Raw genomic sequence first — 20,282 nt, 5'->3', positions numbered from 1 at the left:
GACACCCAGGCGCCCGTGGCTAATGACTTTTAAACTACTCATTTGACTTCTGGAAATATTGACTCTGTATGACCTTTTGTCCTTGGCAAGGTCATAGTTGATTTATACAATGACACACCTAATAGTCAATGCTCCATCTTCATCTTTGACTTCTCAACAGTTTTGAGATGGTTTGTCACAACTGTTGCTGGAAGTATTTCCTTCACTTCAGCTTTAAAGTCAGGACATTCTCTTAGTTTTTCTCTTCCTACAATCCCTCTAGTCCAAGCTTGTAAAGCCTCTCTCCTGAATTATTCTAATAGAGTTCTAAATTGCCTTTATTTACCATCCCTATAGCCTATGCGCAGTATAGCAGCCAAAGTGAGTCTGCTAACAATGTCAGAGTCTGAGATTTCTTGTCTCAAAAACGTTCAATGGCTTCCCATATCTCCAAGAGTAAAAGCAATATCCTTAAAATGATCAATAAGCAAGTATGTCTTCTAAGCTTCATTATCTTTTGACCTCATCTTCTATTATTCTCTCTTCTTGTTCTGATCAAGCCATAGTGGTCTGCTTACTGGTTTGTAAACATGCCAGACAAATTCCCATCTCAGAGCTTGGCACTTTCTATTTTCCTTGAATATACTTGAGTATAATTTTCTTTCCCTAGATATTAGCATGACTTGGCCACATACTTCTTTCAAGTTGTCACTCAAATGTCACCTCTTCCATAAAGCATTTTCTAGGTATCGTGTTTTTCTCTTATGCCTGGTTATGCCTATCTTCCTTCCCACATTATTTTGTTCCTTTGCATTTACTACTTTAAAATTTTATTTTGCTTATTCATGTGTAGTTTTCTATAGAATTTAACATAATTTATGTTACAGGAGAAAAAACTTTGTCTTTCCATGGTCATTGGTAGATTAGCACTGTCTAGACAATGAGTGCCTGGCATATAATGTACACATTTTTGTAAAGTTAAATTTTGATTAAATTTATTTTTTTAGACGTTATGTCTGTGCCATAGAAATTTGTGTGGAAGAGTGCCAGCATGTGGAAGTTATTGCTGAGAGGGTAAAAGACTTGCAAATCATTTCTACTCATCTGTAGTATGTCCCAACAAAATAATGATAATTTTAATGGAACCTTATGAATATACTGTGCACTGTGTGCACTATTTTTTAAAGTATTCTAAAATCTGCCATATGGTTAAGACATCAACAAAGATTTTTCAAATACTCACCCTTCAACCAAAGAAAACTGGTATTGTGTACATTTTCCTGCCTTTTTATTGTGGACTGCCTTCCCTTTCTGAAAACTTCAAATGATGTTGGTTGTTTAATGGTAAGAATTTACTCCATTCTTATTTAAGGAGATTTTGTTTGCTTGCTTGCTTAATATATTTGCTATGTCTACTAATGTTGTTATAAACATAACCAAAAATTAAGGACAGACTTGATATGATGATAATCACAGAGCTATTGGTGAGTTAATAAATGCAATATTGTCTTTAAGTAGACACACTGATTAGCAGTGTTATCAGGGAAAAAAAATTATTGGCTCCTAGAAATTTTCAAGATACGCCAGGAGATAAGTCCCTCCTGACTTCCACATGGTTGCTCTGCAGTGATTAAAACATTATTATGTTTCCTTTACATTTTACAGAACATTTAAATGTAAATTCTTACTTAAAATTAAGTGATTTTTACTACATCAGTTACATCCAACTGATACTCTAAATAATTCAAACACATAAATGTTTAGCTCATGTTGTTCATTTAATAAATGACAGAAAATATCCATACTTGACAATAATACTTTGCACTGCAGTACTTCTTATAGTACATGGAGCTCTACATAAATTTGTGCATTGGAACCTCAGAGGATCTGTTTGAATTACATGAGGTAGGCATAGTAATTCCTATTTTAAAATAAGGGTTCTGGGACTTCAACACCTTAAACAATGCTCAGTTCTGCAGTTACAAGAGGATAAAGATTCTAGTCTGACTCTGTTCAACATGTTCTTGATCGCATTATATACACACTTATATACACATTATATACACACTTCTAAGTGTTCCACAACTGTTCATAGTACCAGCATTATTTAGAAAAGTCTCCTTTTGCAGTTGTTCTTTTGTCACTGTATCCTTTTCTTATTAAGGATATCATATAGTTTTGTTTGGCCCTGTTTCTGAATTTTATTTACAATGCAGCGTTATGATGATGATTTAGCATTTCTGCAAGTCCATGTTCTTCAGGAATAGTCTTCTATTAATTTGTGTTTACAAAGGGCAAGGGAGATAAACATTTGATCTGGTACATATAAATCATAGAACAGAAAATGCTAAGTATTAATGAGAGCTCAGATTTTCCCTTTTGCTCAAAATTAAATAGCATGAGACCATTTTTAATAGTAATGTTGTGAGAGATACAATTAGTGAAGTTATATTTGCATTTATCCTTAGACATTAAGGATGATATTGGCTATAAATTTCTCATTTTAATGCTTTGCTAAAAATCTTTGCTAAAAATCATTTTGCTATCCAATACCAGCATTCTCTGAGGCAATGCTAACACCAAATTAATTTAACAGTATCTAGAATTGTAGGGAAAAACTACTGTAAAAATAGAAGCAATGTCTGTCTTGTTTTTGATTAATGAGTAAACACTAACTATGTTAAGAGAGATACTAAGATGGTAAGAGACGTTAGGACAATAAGAGAGATGGCGAGATGAATAAGTATCAGTCATAAAAAAAAAACAGGAAAAGCTAAAAGCAAAATTATTCTTTTAAAATGTATTTAATAATGCACAAATCAAAGAGCTGAGTGTGTTGCATGATTAGAAGTGCCTTTATTAAGAAATACTCTTTTCATGCATTCTATGCATGATGTAGAGTAGGACAGTAGAAGAACATAAGGCAATATGTGATCTTGGAACTAGTTAAAATGAGGAAAATTACAATACGCAGTTAGAGAATTTGGAAGTGTTAAAACCAATCACAGTTTATGTCCTAGGGATTTCTTTCCCCAATGATATCAGAATTGTGACTGAGGCCCAATGTTGAAAGAAAATGTGGTCGGTAGCCAAAATCCAACTTTAGAAAGTCTAGTCTTTGGACTCAGCCACTTCTTTGAGTGCCCCCGTGAAAGCTGCTAGAACTAGCCCCACCACCATCATGGTACTGCCTCCTCAATCAATAGAGTGGGATGGCTGGAGGAGAAGAGGCCAGATTTTGGAGAGAGACTTCAATTTGGACTGGACTAAGATAGGCATGGAGAAGATGAGGTCAAGCAGGATCTTCTACAACAAGAAATAGTGCAGAGCAGAGTACCACATATGGCCTTCCAAAATACTCACAGATACACACGCAAGAGAGAACACACATTCAGAATCCTGCCTGTAGCTTTTTGAAAGCCAGTGTTAGCCAGAAAGCAGCCAGAGTATTACCAACTTGCCAGGTTAAGCCAGGGTACTGGCTTCAATTCCTTTCCCTACTCTCCTGACACTGGTGGTTCTAACACTTCAAAGACAGCTGACCAGAGATAAGTAAAATACTAACCACTTCTCCTTCCCAGTCCACCTTCTATCTCCTGAGTTCTAAGGGTGTCTCGGGGGCAAAGAGATCACTGAAAATAGATTTAGTGGAGTCCTAGATAACATTTTAAGATCCTCTTATTAATACAGGGTGCTAAAATGTAGAGTTTGGGCAGATATGGCATTAAAGACACTTTGGGGCATTTTTTTAAAAACAAAAAACAAAGAGTTTCATGAATCACTTTATGAAACTTCTCTGTAACCTGGCAGACTTTTTTCTAGAATTTTACCTGTGGTTAACAAAAAGGAGGAAGCTAGGTTCTACATAAAAGAATTTGTATTTAAAATGTTTCTTTTTCTCACAAATGGATAAGCAGAATAGAGAAAGTGAACAAATTGATTATAGGGATCTGAGACATTCTGTGAGATTATTTTTCAATATTTTTGCATTTTTAATATATGATAAAATATATAAGAACTTGATAAATGTTTTAGAGAGCTATTGTGCCTGAGTTCTGTCACATGTTTTCAGTACCTGTGTTTTTATTTTTCTACATAATTATGTAGGGTGCCAAGTAAAAATTCTTTTATTATTGTAAGCAAATAAGGACAGGGGTTGTTTTAATATTTAAATGATGACTTGGCTTCTAGGGAAGGTTTGCTGATGTCACTATGTGCTGAATTTAAAGGATTATCAATAGTTGATGCATCTGCACTTAACATATTTCTCTATGTTCATACTCACATAAAGTACTATATCCTTGTCTTTAGGTTGTTTCACGTTGTTTTGTAATTTTTGACAATATTAGATAAAACCATACCCATTATTTTCATCTGACTTCTTAAAAATGTGACAACACTTTATATGTTATAATTTTGTCCATATATAAAAAAGTCCATAATATATATGCATATACTTACACATATGTAATATAAATGTGTGTGTGTTTATAGTGTAAGTAAATCTATAGACCTCTTTTTAAATTCCCTTAACACCTCACAGAAGGGATATATTTGGTCACTTTTTCATCTTTAGTTATCATTTGGACTCTGGGTAATAATGATGTACAAATGTAGGTTTATCACTTGTGACAAGTATACCACACCAGTGAAGGATGTTGGTAACAGGGGAGGATATCCATGTCTTTGGAGACAGGGATGTGCTATGATCTGAATGTCTGCATCTGCCCAAAATTCATGTGTTGAAATCCTAACCCAAAGTGATAGTATTGGTGAAAGATAGTTGGATGAAAGGCGGGCAGGGACAAAGGGCCCCCCAACCCTAAAGGAAACCACCCTTAAAAGGATTTTACACCACCCTGGGAGGAGCCCTCCACCCTTTCCTGTGTGATAGATAGATGATAAAAACCTGACTGGGTGTCAGGTGTAAGGAGGGTTAATCAGTTTAAAACAGCCCCGCCAACAAGCCCATGAAAACCCCTAGACTTAGAAACTCTGGTGGCAACCCTCTCGGGTCCCCCCCTCTTTGGGAGCTTTGCACTATCATTGTACTATAGTTCAATAAACTTTGCTGCACACCACTCTTCATTCTTTGAAGCTGCGTGACCAAGAACCTCAGGCACCAAAGGAGAAGAAATCCTCTAACAGTATTTGGAGGTGGGGCCTCTGAGAGGTGATGAGGCCAAGAGGCCTCAATCATTAGGATTCTGCCCATGAAATTAATATCCTTACAAAAGAAACCCCAGGGAGCTAGCTAGTCCTTTCCACTGTGTGAGGTTATAGTAAGGAGATAGCCATCTAATGAGGAAGGAGCTCTCACTAGGCACTGAATCTGCCAGTGCCATCATCTTGGACTTCCAGCCTCCAGAACTGTGAGAAATAAATTTCTCTCGTTTATAAGCCACCCAGTCTATGGTATTCTGCCATAAAAGCGTGTTTGTTAACTTATTTGGTTCTTTCCAACACAGTATTTGGCAGAAGAGTTTACAACTCACAACTCATTTCCATGTTCTTTTTAACTCTAGTTATATGTAATCGTATTTTTCTTGTTAATCTTTTTTTTTTTTTTTTAAAGATTTTGTTTATTTGACAGAGACAGATAGTGACAGAGATAGCGAGAGAGAGCACAAGCAGGGGGAAGAGGCAAAGGGAGAGGGAGAAGCAGGCTCCCTGTGGAGCAGGGAACCAGACGTGGGGCTCGATCCCAGGACCCTGGTATCATGACCTGAGCTGAAGGCTGACGCTTAACGACTGAGCCACCCAGGGACCCCTGTATTTTTCTTGTTATTTCCCAGTATTTGATGATTTCCTAAAAATCTTTTTTCTAAAGATATACATTAATTCCATTGGCATCAAAGAACATGTTCTATAAATACTTTTGACAGAGTAGGCAGTTAGCTAGATATGAACAGGATTTTCCAACTATTAAAAAAAAAAAAAAAGAAAAATCGAGAAATTGCCAACCACTCCCATCTCTCCAGGGCTACAAAGGGGAAGTTTCAAACAGCAGGGGGAGCAGGGGAGCCCCAGGGCACAGGCACGTGCTCTTCCCTATATCCACTGCCCTAAAGTAACCTATGGTTTCATTATAGTACATTTACACTGTGGTTTCGACCCCCCTTGAGAGGGATGGCCGCCAGGACATTTCTGCTAAAGATCAGATATGGCCCTAACCTCCCCTTCCCAACGTATGGGAAGACAGTGCCAGGTGACTGGAGAATCCTTGAACAAAGACCGCCCCAACTGTGAGCCTTCAAGCTAAATACAGATAAAGGGAGAACGTACCCTTAACACCCCCCCCCCCCATCCCGTTGCCACCTCCAGGCCTGACTGCTTTCCTGTCTTTTCTCTTTAACTGCTATTAAATTCTTACTTGAGAGTTTGGCTCTGAATTCTGTCTTGGCGGAACCGAGGTGGGCCTGGAGGCAGGGAAGGGATCCACCCTTGACATTTTCAGTTTTGATAAAGCTTGCTTTTATGGCTTAAGGCTACAGTAAAATTATGGTAAAAGTCACATGTGTACCTAAATAAGGCTTTTGTGTTACTGATAAATTCACTGTTCTCTAGCTATTGTGTCAATTCTGCCTTTGTTACTGTGCAAATCTCATAACCTTACTGATTTTTCTGCTTTCTTTATGAAAGTTTTGAGAACACTGTCTTAAAATAGTCTCTTACTTTTGAGAATTTCCTAGGGTTTTTTGTTTAATTTTTTTTTAATTTTTAAAAATTAATTTTGCCAATTTCCAAAAATATTTTGAGTATGTTATTTGTTGCACACTAATTTTGCATTTAAATTCAGGATGGTGGACTATTTTCATATTATGAAGTTTCCCTTTTTCTCAAATAATACTTGCATTCAAGTCTATTCTGTCTGATACTACTTTGATTAAGGTATGCTTATTATAAATTTTTAAAAACATATTTCTACTTTCAATATTTTTGTATCCCCATGTGTAAGATGAATCTCTTAAAAGAAGCATAAAGTAGGCTCTGCATTTTTTTTTAAATAAACGCTGACCATCTTTGTCTTTTAACTGAGATTTTTGTCTTTTCCCATCTTATGTAATTATTAATATAGTTGTATTTGAATCAACAACATGCTGGTAAATGTTTAACAATCATCTTTCAAAAATTATATATATATATAATTATTTTATGAATTGTACTAGTGTAAAAATATGTAGAATACAATTTTTAAATGATTCTAAGTTTTAATACTGAACTATGCAAAACAATAAATTGCACATAGCCAATTTATTCTCACTGGATACCATCATTGTTTTTTGCCAAACTGTCATGTCTGCAGCCAAATTATGACTGCAAATGATGAAAAAGTATAATTCCAACATAAATGTTTGTTGATATTTTTGTGTTATGAGTAAGACAAAGTGTAACAAAAAACATATGTCAGAACTTCACTCTTGTCAATAATATGAACAACTTCTTTGCTGAATTAAATGATAGTTTTTGAACACTGGAAGAACATTTTCTTAAAATTTTGTGCTATTCACAATGAATACAGACATGACACACTTAAGTTTAATGTGCATTATTGTCACATTATTGTCATTCTGAACAACCAGTAATGCAATAAATTAAGCCCCGATTTGTATCATTTGTTACTTTTTGTGTTGTAAAGACTCCGCCATGGCAGATTTCAAGCTATTGACATGATGTCACTGACCATGGTGTTGCCAAGTAAGTGCAGTAGCAAACCATTTAACATCACATTTCCACCAAACAGATACAATAGATGTTAAAAAAACAAAAACAAAAAGAGAAAGAAACCTAAAGGTTACAATGAAGAGTAAACTGTAGTAAAGTAATTGGAAATTGTGGAGTCTAAGTTGTGGTGTTTGCTCTATTTGACATTTTTCTCAGTTTTTATGATGTGAGAAACAGATGACTGAACTTTTTCATAATGTGACAAGTTTTCTCCATATGCTCACATGTTGCATGTCATGAAGAAAACATTCTGAAATTCTGAATTTTTTGGTAAATATCTTATTACGCTTCCAGTCAGGGGAGAGAAATATCCCATTCAAGTATGATGGACTACTTCAAGAGTTCAGTGTGGTCTGTCACAGATGTTTAAGATGACAAACTTCTTTTGCCTTAGAATAGTACTGAAGTCACAAATACAATAAAGACATCATTTTTTTTTTTTTAGGACCAAGTACATTTGTAAAATTGTTTTAGTCCACAAAATGGTTTAGGAGCAATTTGTCAGTTGAGCCAATGTGATTAGACATTCAATTTTATGACTATTATCTTCCTTTCCCAAATAAACAAAATAATTAGAGAAAACAGTGAGGTCACAATCCATTTAATACTCAGAAAACCTTCCTGTTGATGTAGCTTTAGAACTGGGCAACTGAAGTAACTATCCATCTTGCTTTTAGAGTAATTGCAGTTTAAATGTGATTTCAGAGCAGAACAACCCCCGTAATTAACCACCTTGCTTTTGGAACACCTTTTTATCAGTGTGTGTCTTTGAAGCAGAACTAAAAGGAAATAAAATAATTTTCAGCATACTATTTTTTTTCCTGAAGTAGTTTGTTCCAATTCATTTGCTGAATATAGGACATCCAATGAACCACAACGTTCATGTTACTCTAAAGCACTAAAAGCATGGTTCTGTTTTCCACACTTTATATTCCTTTCACCAAAAAGAGAATTATTGCTATCTACCATTTCCATAAGGTGTGTGCTTCTTCAAGTGTTTTATGAAAGGTTTTATTGTATTTTACTCTTACCAGTCTTGCAAATGAGGCTAATATGATTCCACCCCTTTATTGAGGGGTTCAACATCTATTTCTGTATGTCTCCTTTGAAAAGAACTGAATGTTATGTTTTAGGCATCATTTATATGACGGAATGAATAGGTCACACTGGATAATACAAAGCGAGTGTTACATCTCTGGTATCTTGCACCCCTGACTGCTTGAATTACTCCTAAGACAATGGCGCTGCCCTCCAGGTGCACTATGTCAGGTGTACTGTCTAAGGCTACAATTCTAATCAATGTCCCCTATGTTAATGACTTTGACTTCAAATGAGCTAACAAAATATACTGGTAAGGACCAAAAGGGTTATTTTAGGGCAATTTTTAAAAGTGGAAAACAGAAGAAATTCCTTTCTCCTTGCTATGATATACATTAACTAGTAGGTATTTTTTTAAACAAGTCAGTAAATAAAATGTTTGGATCTCCTAGAGAAAAGAAATATTCAATAAAGTCACTTAATTCAATAAAATTAATACATTTTATTAACTTATTGTTTAATTAGTTGACTTTCAAAATGTTGTATGATCTTCTCATATTGGGCATCATTTTCTGAGAACATTGTTTGTTGAGATGTTGTAGGAAATTAAAAAATTAAGTTAACAGTCCATCCAATAAAATGTAAATTTTCAAAGTTCTGAAAAACTTTTTTGACTCCAAAGTGCTCTGACCAGACGAATATTTAATTTCTTAATTTTAGCAAATACTATCTGAATATCAGATAATCAGATCTGCACTGCAAAGGTATTTCAGTTTTCTGCTGATGAGGTCAATCTCCATCTACAATTAGAAATTTAAGCAATGATTCAAAAAATTCAATGACTCTCCACCCATAACACTGATTTTTAGGGCAGTCAAACAAACTTAATCACTGCTTTTTCCTCTGTCTGTCAAGTAGTAACTTGTTTCCATCCTTTATATGCTAGACAACTGGCAGTAATGATAACCTCGTTCTCTTTCGAGGTTTGAGATGTAGGCATCCTCTGCTCCCTGAAGGAGATGCTATAAGGCAGACTTGTTAGGCAGCTCTCTCAGTGATGGTTGACAAGTTCAGATATGCAAAGGAGTAAGCATTGCCACCAGGAAAATGAATTGGCATATCAAACATACAGTTATGCAAAGGCCCTGTGACCCCGAGAGCCAAACACACACCCCATGGCTCCATCTATAAAAATCCTTTTTCTTAACTCACAAATTCTGTTTCTCCTTCCAAATATTTAAGATTTTCCTGCCCAATGTCTAATAAATCTATGTTCCAGACTGTGTTCTCACAAACATCTCAACACTTGAATCTCACTCCATTCTACTTCATCCACCTGCACAACTTGTCTATGCTAACAGTTTCTAGCTCTTCTTTTGCTCACTCAGTTTTTCTCTATAGGATATAGTAGCGCTTTTTCTTACTTCTCTTCTCATTTTTCTCCCAGTCCTGCGTTACAAAAAGCCCAAACCCTGTTTGCAAAGTTCAAATCAGAAGCAAATGAGTAGGAACTTTAGAAGGTAGGAAAAGGGAAAATGCATTTGTTAATATATTTGTTTCCTTATCAAGGCCAATTGGTGGGGAGAGTATTGGTTTTGTGTAGTGTAGATGGAAATTAAAAAAAAAAAAAGACAAGGAGACTTTTCATTTGGTGACTTACAGTCAAACGAAAAGTCTTGACACTAACAGTTTTGAGGGTCACAATAGATACGCATAATTTTCATGCTGCTAAGGAAAAGAGTACCGGGGTACAGTCCCTATGTCACTATGCAAAATCAGTTTATAATTTCTGTGAACACATATTGGACCTTGGAAATCTTGTTCCCATTCAAAAAATAAAACCTGTAAAACTTTAACATTTACCACCTGATATCAACCTAACATAAGGGGATAAATGGGATTTGGGGTCAAAAGACAGGTTTAATCAGGCCTCTTCTCCATGTTCTCTCTGTGGGTTCAAACAAGTTTCCATTAATTGCTCAAGCAGGTTGCTTAGATGTAATGAGAAATTTCTCATTAACCTTGAAGAGTTGCTGTGAGAGTTAAACATAATGTATATCAAGCATAGGTGCTTAGATACAGAATGTCTATACAGAGTATCTGTAGAGTTAGATACAGAGTATCTAACACTTGCCATATGCTTGATGAATCGCACTAAAATTTCTTTATATATTTGGCTTTTTGACTCATTAATTATATATTTAGGTGTATATGCAAGTTCCTTTATGGGTTCCCTTATTCATCAAGGATACATTTGTTTGACATAAAACATGGGTGCAAAAATAAAGAATACATGTATTTCTCATTATTACCTTTACAGTGGATGTTTCCTTTTTGTTCTTCAAAGAAATCTCTAATGTCTAATGGAAATCTGAAAAGGAAAAGGAAAAGAAAAAAGTGAGCTTGTTAAAGATTACTCACCAAAGGCTGCATGAATGACTATCTCTGTATTATAACTCTAAACACCTTGATGAAAGCTGACATAAGACTTCTTAAAATTAAATTATAAATGTGATTAAGCCAATGATCATTATAAGAACATTAATTAAATCTGCCACTTTGGGCCACATGATCGAATTTTTCTTTAATAAGTTTCATAGGTCAAAAGCTCTCAAATGAGCTAACCAGAAATTTCTGAGCAGGTGATCACATGAACACTCAAAGTCAATCGAGCAGTGCAATATGAAATTAAACTCCGTATTTACACACACATCTTTTATTAGACATGTATTTACTCAAATTACAGAAAATATTGAAAAGCTTGAATGAAACCATGCATGTTATCTCTGCTTAGAGTAAAGAACACTTTCATGAATTTTTGTGGTAAAAATGCTGTTTTTCTGAACTCAAGTAACCTCAAATTTCCATCGCCGAAGTGAGCATTATCATTTCAGATTGGCAAGATGTTGTTGCTCACTCCTAATCTTTCAATATCATATTCATTGAATAAAACACATAAACTCACATTTTCACAGGTGTTTATCTAGTCGGTCGTGTATATCTTAAACCTATACCCTGAAATAGTTGAGAAATGAAAATACAGAGATGTTCATTGTATTAAGTGGATTTAGAAAGAAGGTAGCATGAATGTCCTAAAATATACTTTCATTTTTGAGGATATTTTTGTGTTGCTTCATATTGTCTGCATTTCTATCACATATCAGTTCATGCTTAACTTTATGACTAAATATAGTTCAAAAAATATGGTTTGAGTAGTTTATCTGGAAAAAAAAACAGCACTATTTTGTTAATGAGTTAAAAGCTTAAGTTAAAGAACGAGCAAGTTTCATCTCATTCTCACTGTACTCTCTACAAGCTGAAGCCAAAGGGCTAAAACTATACATGAGATTAGTAGGTGCTCAGTTAATATTTGTTATTAATTAACATTTAATTGGTTGTCTTTCAGAATGTCATATTATTTTTTTCCTTTTGAACATCATCAAAATGACAAATTCTGTGTTAAAATGTTGAGGAAATTTTTAAACTAAGTTAAAAGTCCATCAAACAAAATATAAACTCTCAAAATGTTGAAGAGGATTTTTTTTAAACCCCAAAGTTCTCTGATTATAAGAACATTTAATTTCTTAATTTTAGCAGTTTGTATGGGTTGCAGTAATCACAATTCATAAAAACCTAGTTAAAACAAGAAAAATATAGAAAGATTTGTAAGTAATTTTGGAGTTATTACAATTGTCAAATCAGAGTTAGTTTGATAATTTCAACCTTCTTTCTTCATTTTTTAAATGTCTAGGGCTTAATATTTTGAATATTATAGGCTCAACACTTAATATCTCCTTCTTGGTTTTTACTGGCTCTGTTGGGGCCACTGGGGGATGTCTATATCACCATATCTATATTAGCAGATTGCCCAAAGAAATCAGGGTAAGTCATTCTGGATAATAATCAGGCACAAAATATAAACATATATATATATATTTAAGAATTTAGGGGCACCTGAGTGGCCCAGTGGGTTAAGTGTCTGCCTTCGGCTCAGGTCATGATCCCAGAATCCTGGGATCGAGCCCCACATTGGGCTCCTTGCTCAGTGGGGAGCCTGCTTCTCCCGCTCCCGCTCCCCTGCTTGTGTTCCCTCTCTCACTGTGTCTCTCTCTGTCAAATAAATAAATAAAAAATCTTAAAAAATAAGAGATTATTTATTATTTATTTGAGAGAGAGAGTGTGTGTGCATGTGCAGGCACACAAGGGGTGGGGGGCAGAGGGGGGAAGGAGAGGGAAAGAATTTTAAGCAGACTCTGAGATGAGAGGGGAGCCCAACCAGACTCCATCCTAGGACCCTGAGATTATGACCTGAGCCAAAATCAAGAGCCTTGGATGCTTAACTGACTGAGCCATCCAGGCACCCCAGGGCACAAATTATATTTAATAACAAATTTCAAGAGTACAATTTGACCCCACTGTATTAATTTGTAAAATTTTATTTATTTATTTATTTATTTATTTACTTACTTACTTACTTATTTGCTATTTATATTCCAAATTACATTTTAGGATGGAAATCTGGCTCAGTCACTATGGAATATTTTACCAAAATGCATTGAAATAATATTCATTTAAACCTAAATCTTTGGGGGGAGGGGCAGCAGCCTTTCCTAAATGCTCTGAGGCACTTTAGCGGCAAAAGGAAGTCTAGGGACACCCCCAATGTACCATTCCTAGTACACTGTTTTCTTCCATACCTCAGCCATTGAGTTGAGGTTCATGGACACTGATCTACTAGAGTAATTCTCATTTTTACATTTTGTTCTGTATTTCAGTTATAAGCACTTGTGAAGAACTAGACAGGTTCAAAACACCAGGTCTAACATCCCTTTAGGAATAATGTTGGGAACCAAAGCAACTTTAAGAAAGAATTAAAATGGCATAAACAGTAAAGCAGTATCAGTTCAGTCTTTTAGTAGGAAACTGGCTTGAATGATAAGGTCTGGCTGATATTGGGATTTACTCCATGTGTTTAAAAAGTTTTACTTAGCAATTGAGTTCTATAAATATGTTTAGGTAAGGTTATTAAACTATTTATGATGATAAAAATTATTCAAGTACTTTAGGAGATTATAGTAACAAATAGGCACATGATTTTTACTGACAAATACAATTACACTGAAAAATTATATTTCTTCAAATATCTTATAAATTACAGCTTTTAGGGTAATGGATTTTTGTGTCTTGCTTTCAGTGATATTAACTGTATTGCCTACCTCTTACAACACTTAACATATTTTATTTTGCCAACTAATGGTAAACCCATAATTTGTTCATATTTATTTATATAGTGTGTATATTTGAAAATTATAGAAAAAAGTATTCATTATACAATACAAAACAATATAAACAAAATTGTTCTGAGTCAGTAGATTTCTGAGGAAATATATTCACAGAATAAACTATATCTATATCTAAGAATATAGCAGATGATACCAATTATTTAAAAGCAAGGCTTCTGTAACTTATACTGAAATTTATTAACCTATTGTTAGGAACAGACTAGTTCTTTGATATTAATTCATGAAACTTAATTTGAATAATTCCCTTGCTAATTTATTCATAAAACAGAAAGATAATAATGATGAATTCTGCTTAGTGTTTTTTACATGTCATTCAATACTTTGATGTACTTAAAAAGTAACTATGAAAATGGATAAATATTCATTCAAGGTTTTGATCTCTCTAATACAGACATTTTCAAATAATTTTGAAAAAAACTTTAGAAAAATAACTGTGACTGTAGTCTACTTAGATTATTCTAACTTAAAGTAAAATTTAAAATAATATGTAACCATAAAAAGGCCCAGGAATTTCCTCTGAGAAATGAAGTAAAACTATAATTAAAACAAAAAATGGTTAGACTTTGAAGAAAAGCCAAATGTTTGTATTAGGGTGACCCAGGAAAGTGCGAAGTTAATCAGAAATGACTTACATCATCAAATAGGTGCGTTTTTCTGCCATATTTCCATAAAACTCCATAGATTTTTAGTTGGGTACTTAAAAGTGGGCAGTGGCCTCAGTTAGTGGATGTCACTTTCTGAGCAGCCTTCAAAATCAACCCAGACCCTGGCAGGCTAAAAACCTCAAAGGAATGACTTCTGTCTCTTTGGTCCCTGTCTGGGGTGCCTGCCTCACTCCTTCTGAGCTATATGGCTCGTCACTCAGCCATGTGACTGCCCTGGCAGGTCATGTACCAGGCCTTCAAGGAGACTGGCCAGTGAGCAAATTAAAACTAGCTGGCCTAATCCAGCCTCCTCCTTGTTTTTGTAAATAAAGTTTTACGAGATCACAGCACACCCTTCTGTTTACAAATGGTCTAAGGCTGCTATTGTGCTACAAATGTACAGCTGAACAACAAGTCATACACAGAACGTGTATGACTTGCAAAATATGAAAAAAGTTAATATCTGGTCCTTTACAGAAAAGTTTTCCTGACCTCTGCTATACCGCACTGAGGATTAACTAGTTATTACTCTACCAACAACATGATTTAATTTCAAAAACAGTATTGACCAAAGGGTGGTTGACATTATGAGATTTCCTTTATTTATTTAAAGTTCAAGAAAAAGGAAAATCTAATGGTTGGTTTTCCAGTCAGTTTGGGATTATCTTTGGGGGGGGGGGGGAGTGTGATCCACAGGCACATGGGCAATACAGTTAGTATTATGAGAATATTCAATTTCATGGTTTTGTTGGCAGTTACATGAATGTGTTTACTTTTTTGAGCCATACACTTGTGATTTGTGCATTTTTAAATGTGAATATTTCAATAAAAGTTTGAAAAGGAAAGGAAATAAATTGTCATGGAAAGCAGACTTGAATCTATTCATGCCATCATACTTAAAAAGCGAGCATAAGTCCTAAGGGGTAACTTGTATAGGAACTGATAGCATCATGAACTTCAAGAGTTTTCCTGTGTCAAGTGCATGAAGGTAGTCTCAGCTGAGCATTGGTTTAAGTGGTCCATAGTAGTCACAATGATCCCAGGCTCCTATACAGGGAGTACAATGGTTAGTGTGATATGCAAAATCATTTTTAGTAAGAAGTACCCTCAGCTATATGTGGAAAATCTCTAGATGGGAAATAGAGCTCTGATTAAGACATATCAAGATCAACTTGCTTGCCATTCATGACTTGGGTAAGCAGAAAAACACAGAACCCAGGTTTCAGGAAAAAAGAAAGAAAGAAAGAAAAGAAAGAAAGAAAGAAAGAAAGAAAGAAAGAAAGAAAGAAAGAAAGAAAGAAAGAAAGAAAGAAAGAAAGAAAGAAAGAAGGAAGGAAGGAAGGAAGGAAGGAAGGAAGGAAGGAAGGAAGGAAGGAAGGAAGGAAGGAAGAAAGAAAGAAAGAAAGAAAGAAAGAAAGAAAGAAAGAAAGAAAGAAAGAAAGAAAGAAAGAAAGAAAGAAAGAAAGAAAGAAAAAGAAAGAAAGAAAGAAAGAAAGAAAGAAAGAAAGAAAGAAAGAAAGAAAGAAAGAAAGAAAGAAAGAAAAAGAGAGAGAGAAAGAAAGAAAGAAAGAAAGAAAGAAAGAGAGAAAGGAAGGAAGGAAGGAAGGAAGGAAGGAAGGAAGGAAGGAAGGAAGGAAGGAAGAAAGAAAGAAAAAGAAAGAAAGAGAAAGAAGGAAAAGAAAGAAAGAAGGAAGGAAGGAAAAAAAGAAAGAAAGAATCAAGGAAGGAAGGAAGGAAGGAAGGAAGGAAGGAAGGAAGGAAGAAAGAAAGAAAGAAAGAAAGAAAGAAAGAAAGAAAGAAAGAAAGAAAGAAAGAAAGAAAGAAAGAAAGAAAAAGAAAGAAAGGAAGGAAGGAAGAAAGAAAGAAAAAGAAAACAACAACAATACCCCAAAGACAAACCAAAAAAACCCTCCACATTTGTCAGTCAAGCAAGAATGGAAAATCTGTGACCCAGGATTTATTCACAGGAGGAGTGACTAGACAAAGGGTATGTTCTGGAGTTGGCCTATACCTTAGAAAACTGGGTAAAAAGAAAATGTGTAAGTAGATTCAGGAACCAGTAGGAAAGGACAAAATGTTAAATACAGAACCCACTGAGCATACAGAGAAAAACAACTTCCCAAAGCAAGTATTCCCCAATTGAGGTCATTAAGAAAATACTACAGTCATAGACAGAAGGTGGAGTAAAGAAATATCAGTGCACAAAGGGAAAAGTCTTTTATAGCACACTCGTGAATTCTGCTAAGAGCAAAATTGTATCTGTGAAGGGAGCTGAACAGGCTTTGACAGTAATTTGCTTCATTCATTAGTAGTATTGAGTTAGTATCCTGTGTGGTAAGAGTGAAGAAATATTTCAAAATACATATTTCAGCTCTGACAATGTAGGTTCGTTTTAACACTCCAGTTCATGATAACTGTTGTAGTAACTAAATAAGAGCTGCAGACAACTAGACGAGAAAAACGCATCCACATGATAAAGTCAGAAATATTCACATCCCACTTATTTAGTTTAAGAAATTTTGAAAACAATAGCTGTGCACAAAAAATATTTCATTCTCTCCTACCAGAAGTAATCATTTGTATTTAAGTAATAATTTATTTAATAAGTATGTTACATTCAAATGTGTTCCAGTTCTAACAGACAAAGCTGCAGGGAAATAGCTAACTGCACAAAAATGCCTGAATGAAGACAACATGTCGCGTTCCCTGTCATGACACCAAGCGTATGGGCTAAAATCAAAAAGATTTTCAAAACCAAGTGTTAGTGAGGGTATAAGGCAAATGAAACCCTCCTAGATTGCGGCGGAGAATGTGAAAGGGGCACTACACTTTGGAGAAGGCTTTAGCAGTTTCTTCTGGACACATACTTACACTGTATTCCGCAATTAATCCCTGTGAAAACATGTGCTTGTGAAAAGACTTGTACAAGTATATTGATAGCAGCAATATTCATAAGAACTAGCAACTGCAAAAACGAGCAAAGGCAGAACAGAACAAAACAATTGTCCATTAACAGGAGAATGGAGAAATGTGTGTGGTTCAGCCATACAATGAAATACTGTTGGGCAATATAAAAGGATGAGTTTCTGATTACTGACCCTCAAGATTGTCAGGCATGAATTGGAATGAAAGAAGTCAAACATGAGAAAACAAATCAAATTAATTATCGGTGATAGAGGTTAGAAAGCTCCCACTACTGCGTATACCAGGGTGGGGAAAGTAACTATAAAGGTACAGTGAAGAAAATTCTGGGGTGATGCAAATAGTTTGTAATTTGCTTTGCATGACAGATGGAGCTATGGAAAGGTCAATCTAATCAAACTGAACACAAGACCTGTGCATTTTATTGCTTGAAAATAGGTCTTGAGTGAAAACTTTATCAAAGTTTGGGATATAAAGGCACTATTCTGTGCTTTTTGGGAAAAAATATGGATCAGCTAAGATAGCTCACTGATCCTAATATCCATGCTTATATATTTTAGGACTCCAAGAAGATATTTAGTTTGGGGCTTTATAGCTAGTTTCTTTCAGTTATGATAAGCTTTAAAAATACAGGTATAGTAGAAACATAATTAAACTATTTCCTTGAGGTGAATTGACAAAGTAGACTTATTTTTCTTTGAGCTGATGGAGGATATATTATTTAACTTTACCTCCTGTTGTTAGCTATTTTAAAGAAATATTGCTCTATTTTAGTGTTCAACCGTCTGTAAAGGTTTCAAGGTTGGGAAATAATAATTTCCTCAACCAAATTTAGTTTCTCAATACAATTTGGCCATATGCCAACATTATATCATTCAGGTACACTTTATTGGCAAATTGTTTTGATATATCTTTGTAATCTATACGACGAAAAAGCCATGTTGCTTATGAACAGAGGCAGAAAGCTGTTTGTGTGGGATTGCTCCTTCCTGCCTCACCATAGAATTTTATCAGCTGATAAATATTTTGAATTTCATCTGCTATATGACAATCTGATGTAAATAACTGAGCCAAACGGATAGTTGATTTTAGAGGGAGATCTTAAAAAGTAAAATCCAGTAAATCTAGATGAATGAGTGGTTTCTATATACCAATAATATTGTATATTAAAGATTACAAAAATTATGAAACACTATCAACCTTGAGCTAACAGACCACTAATTTTAAAATGATGACAGTTTTGGTATAAAAAGGCTTCAGGTCCTTTGACTAATGAACCTTAACTCTGCCTAAATTCTAGAGAAACATGGAGAGCTTTTGAAGCTGTGGCTCCAGTCCCACCGCACAACAGTTTCAGGGAGTAGGGCTGGTTGGTCATAGATCCTGAGGTGGTTCTAACATGCAACCAGATTGTGGAACTGCGGGCATCTCTGAGGGCCTTTCAGGAATCAATTCTAAACCCAATCCAGGATAAAGGGGGCTACGATAAAATTTGGATAACTATAGCAGTTAAATGTAACATTCCTAATTATTATTTAACAACTCTGGGTCTTGTTTTCCTCATATGCAAAACCAAAGCATTGAATCTATTGGTCATTGGATTCCTCTCGGGCTCGAAAATTCTTTCATGACGTCTCTCTGTATGATCTCCAATGAGAGGTGAATAAGTTTAGATTCTTTTCAGCCTTCCCTTCATTTTGGTATTGACCTAGCTTACTTTTTTGCAAAATGTTACCTGTCCTTGGGAACACAGTATAAGAAAACCAAAATTATCAGGGGTAAATCCTTTCACATCAAATGCCTCCTTTCAATTTTTCTGACCTTATGAACTGCAACAGAAATAAAATAAAATAAAATAAAATGTATAAATATAATGAATGTGATTCCAATTGTTACTATGCCTATACTACATTTTACTTAATATTCTTAACAGCTAAATCTGGGAACGCCCCCCATTTTTTGTTTGGGGGCAGTAATCACATTGAAGAGTTAAATGCCAAAGTTATGATTCTATATTCCCAAACATAATTTACTTTTATATTTCCTGCTATTTGCATCATCGATGGTGAACAACGGTCTACAAAGGCAAGAAACAAACAATATCATATATAGTCTGCCTGATCCCATGTTTGAGGGACATCTCTCTGAGCAGCATCACTGAGAAACTAGTCCTTTTATATATAAGATTCAAGTGCATAGTCCCTGTCTTGGCATAAATGACTTCCTGAGAAAGACATTTACATATACATTTTCTGTATCACTGAAGCTGATTGGTAGGAATGTCAAACATGGAGTCTAAGGAATGGACCAGGAAAGGGAAAGCATGAGCTGGCAACTGTGATAGGCAGCATCAGCAGCAAAAGGGGTAGACAAAAAGCAAACTCTTTATAGTCTGAAAGCTAACAAGAAAAGCAAAAGTGAATCAAAGAACCATATTTGTGAGAGAGTATTTAAAAACCATGGCAAAAAAGAAAGCCAGCAGAAAGAAAAAAAAGAGTCCACAACGATTCAAAGAAAGACGGCAATGTCTTTTTTTTTTTTTTAAGACTTTATTTATATGTCAGAGAGAGAGAGAGCACAAGCAGGGGAAGCAGCAAGCAGAGAGAGAAGCAGGCTCCCCGCTGAGCAAGGAGCCCAATGTGGGACTTGATCCCAGCACCCCGGGATCATG

At 35.1% G+C, this 20,282-nt stretch overlaps 1 long non-coding RNA gene across 1 annotated transcript in view; it reads right to left on the bottom strand.

Moving 5' to 3' along the window:
* LOC123860799 (uncharacterized) overlaps nt 1-20,282 on the bottom strand; it is a 408,437-nt gene that overhangs the window by 363,294 nt on the left and 24,861 nt on the right. The window contains exon 4 of the long non-coding RNA XR_006794868.3: nt 11,055-11,113. This is a non-coding gene — a long non-coding RNA (uncharacterized LOC123860799). The remainder of the gene's footprint in view (nt 1-11,054; nt 11,114-20,282) is intronic.

The sequence above is a fragment of the Mirounga angustirostris genome, unplaced genomic scaffold (assembly GCF_029215605.1).
Source record: "Mirounga angustirostris isolate CCGP_5_RB_7025 unplaced genomic scaffold, mMirAng1.0.hap1 SCAF_7, whole genome shotgun sequence".
In the NCBI taxonomy this organism is placed as follows: domain Eukaryota; kingdom Metazoa; phylum Chordata; class Mammalia; order Carnivora; family Phocidae; genus Mirounga; species Mirounga angustirostris.
This window is presented reverse-complemented; position numbering and strand designations above follow the sequence as displayed.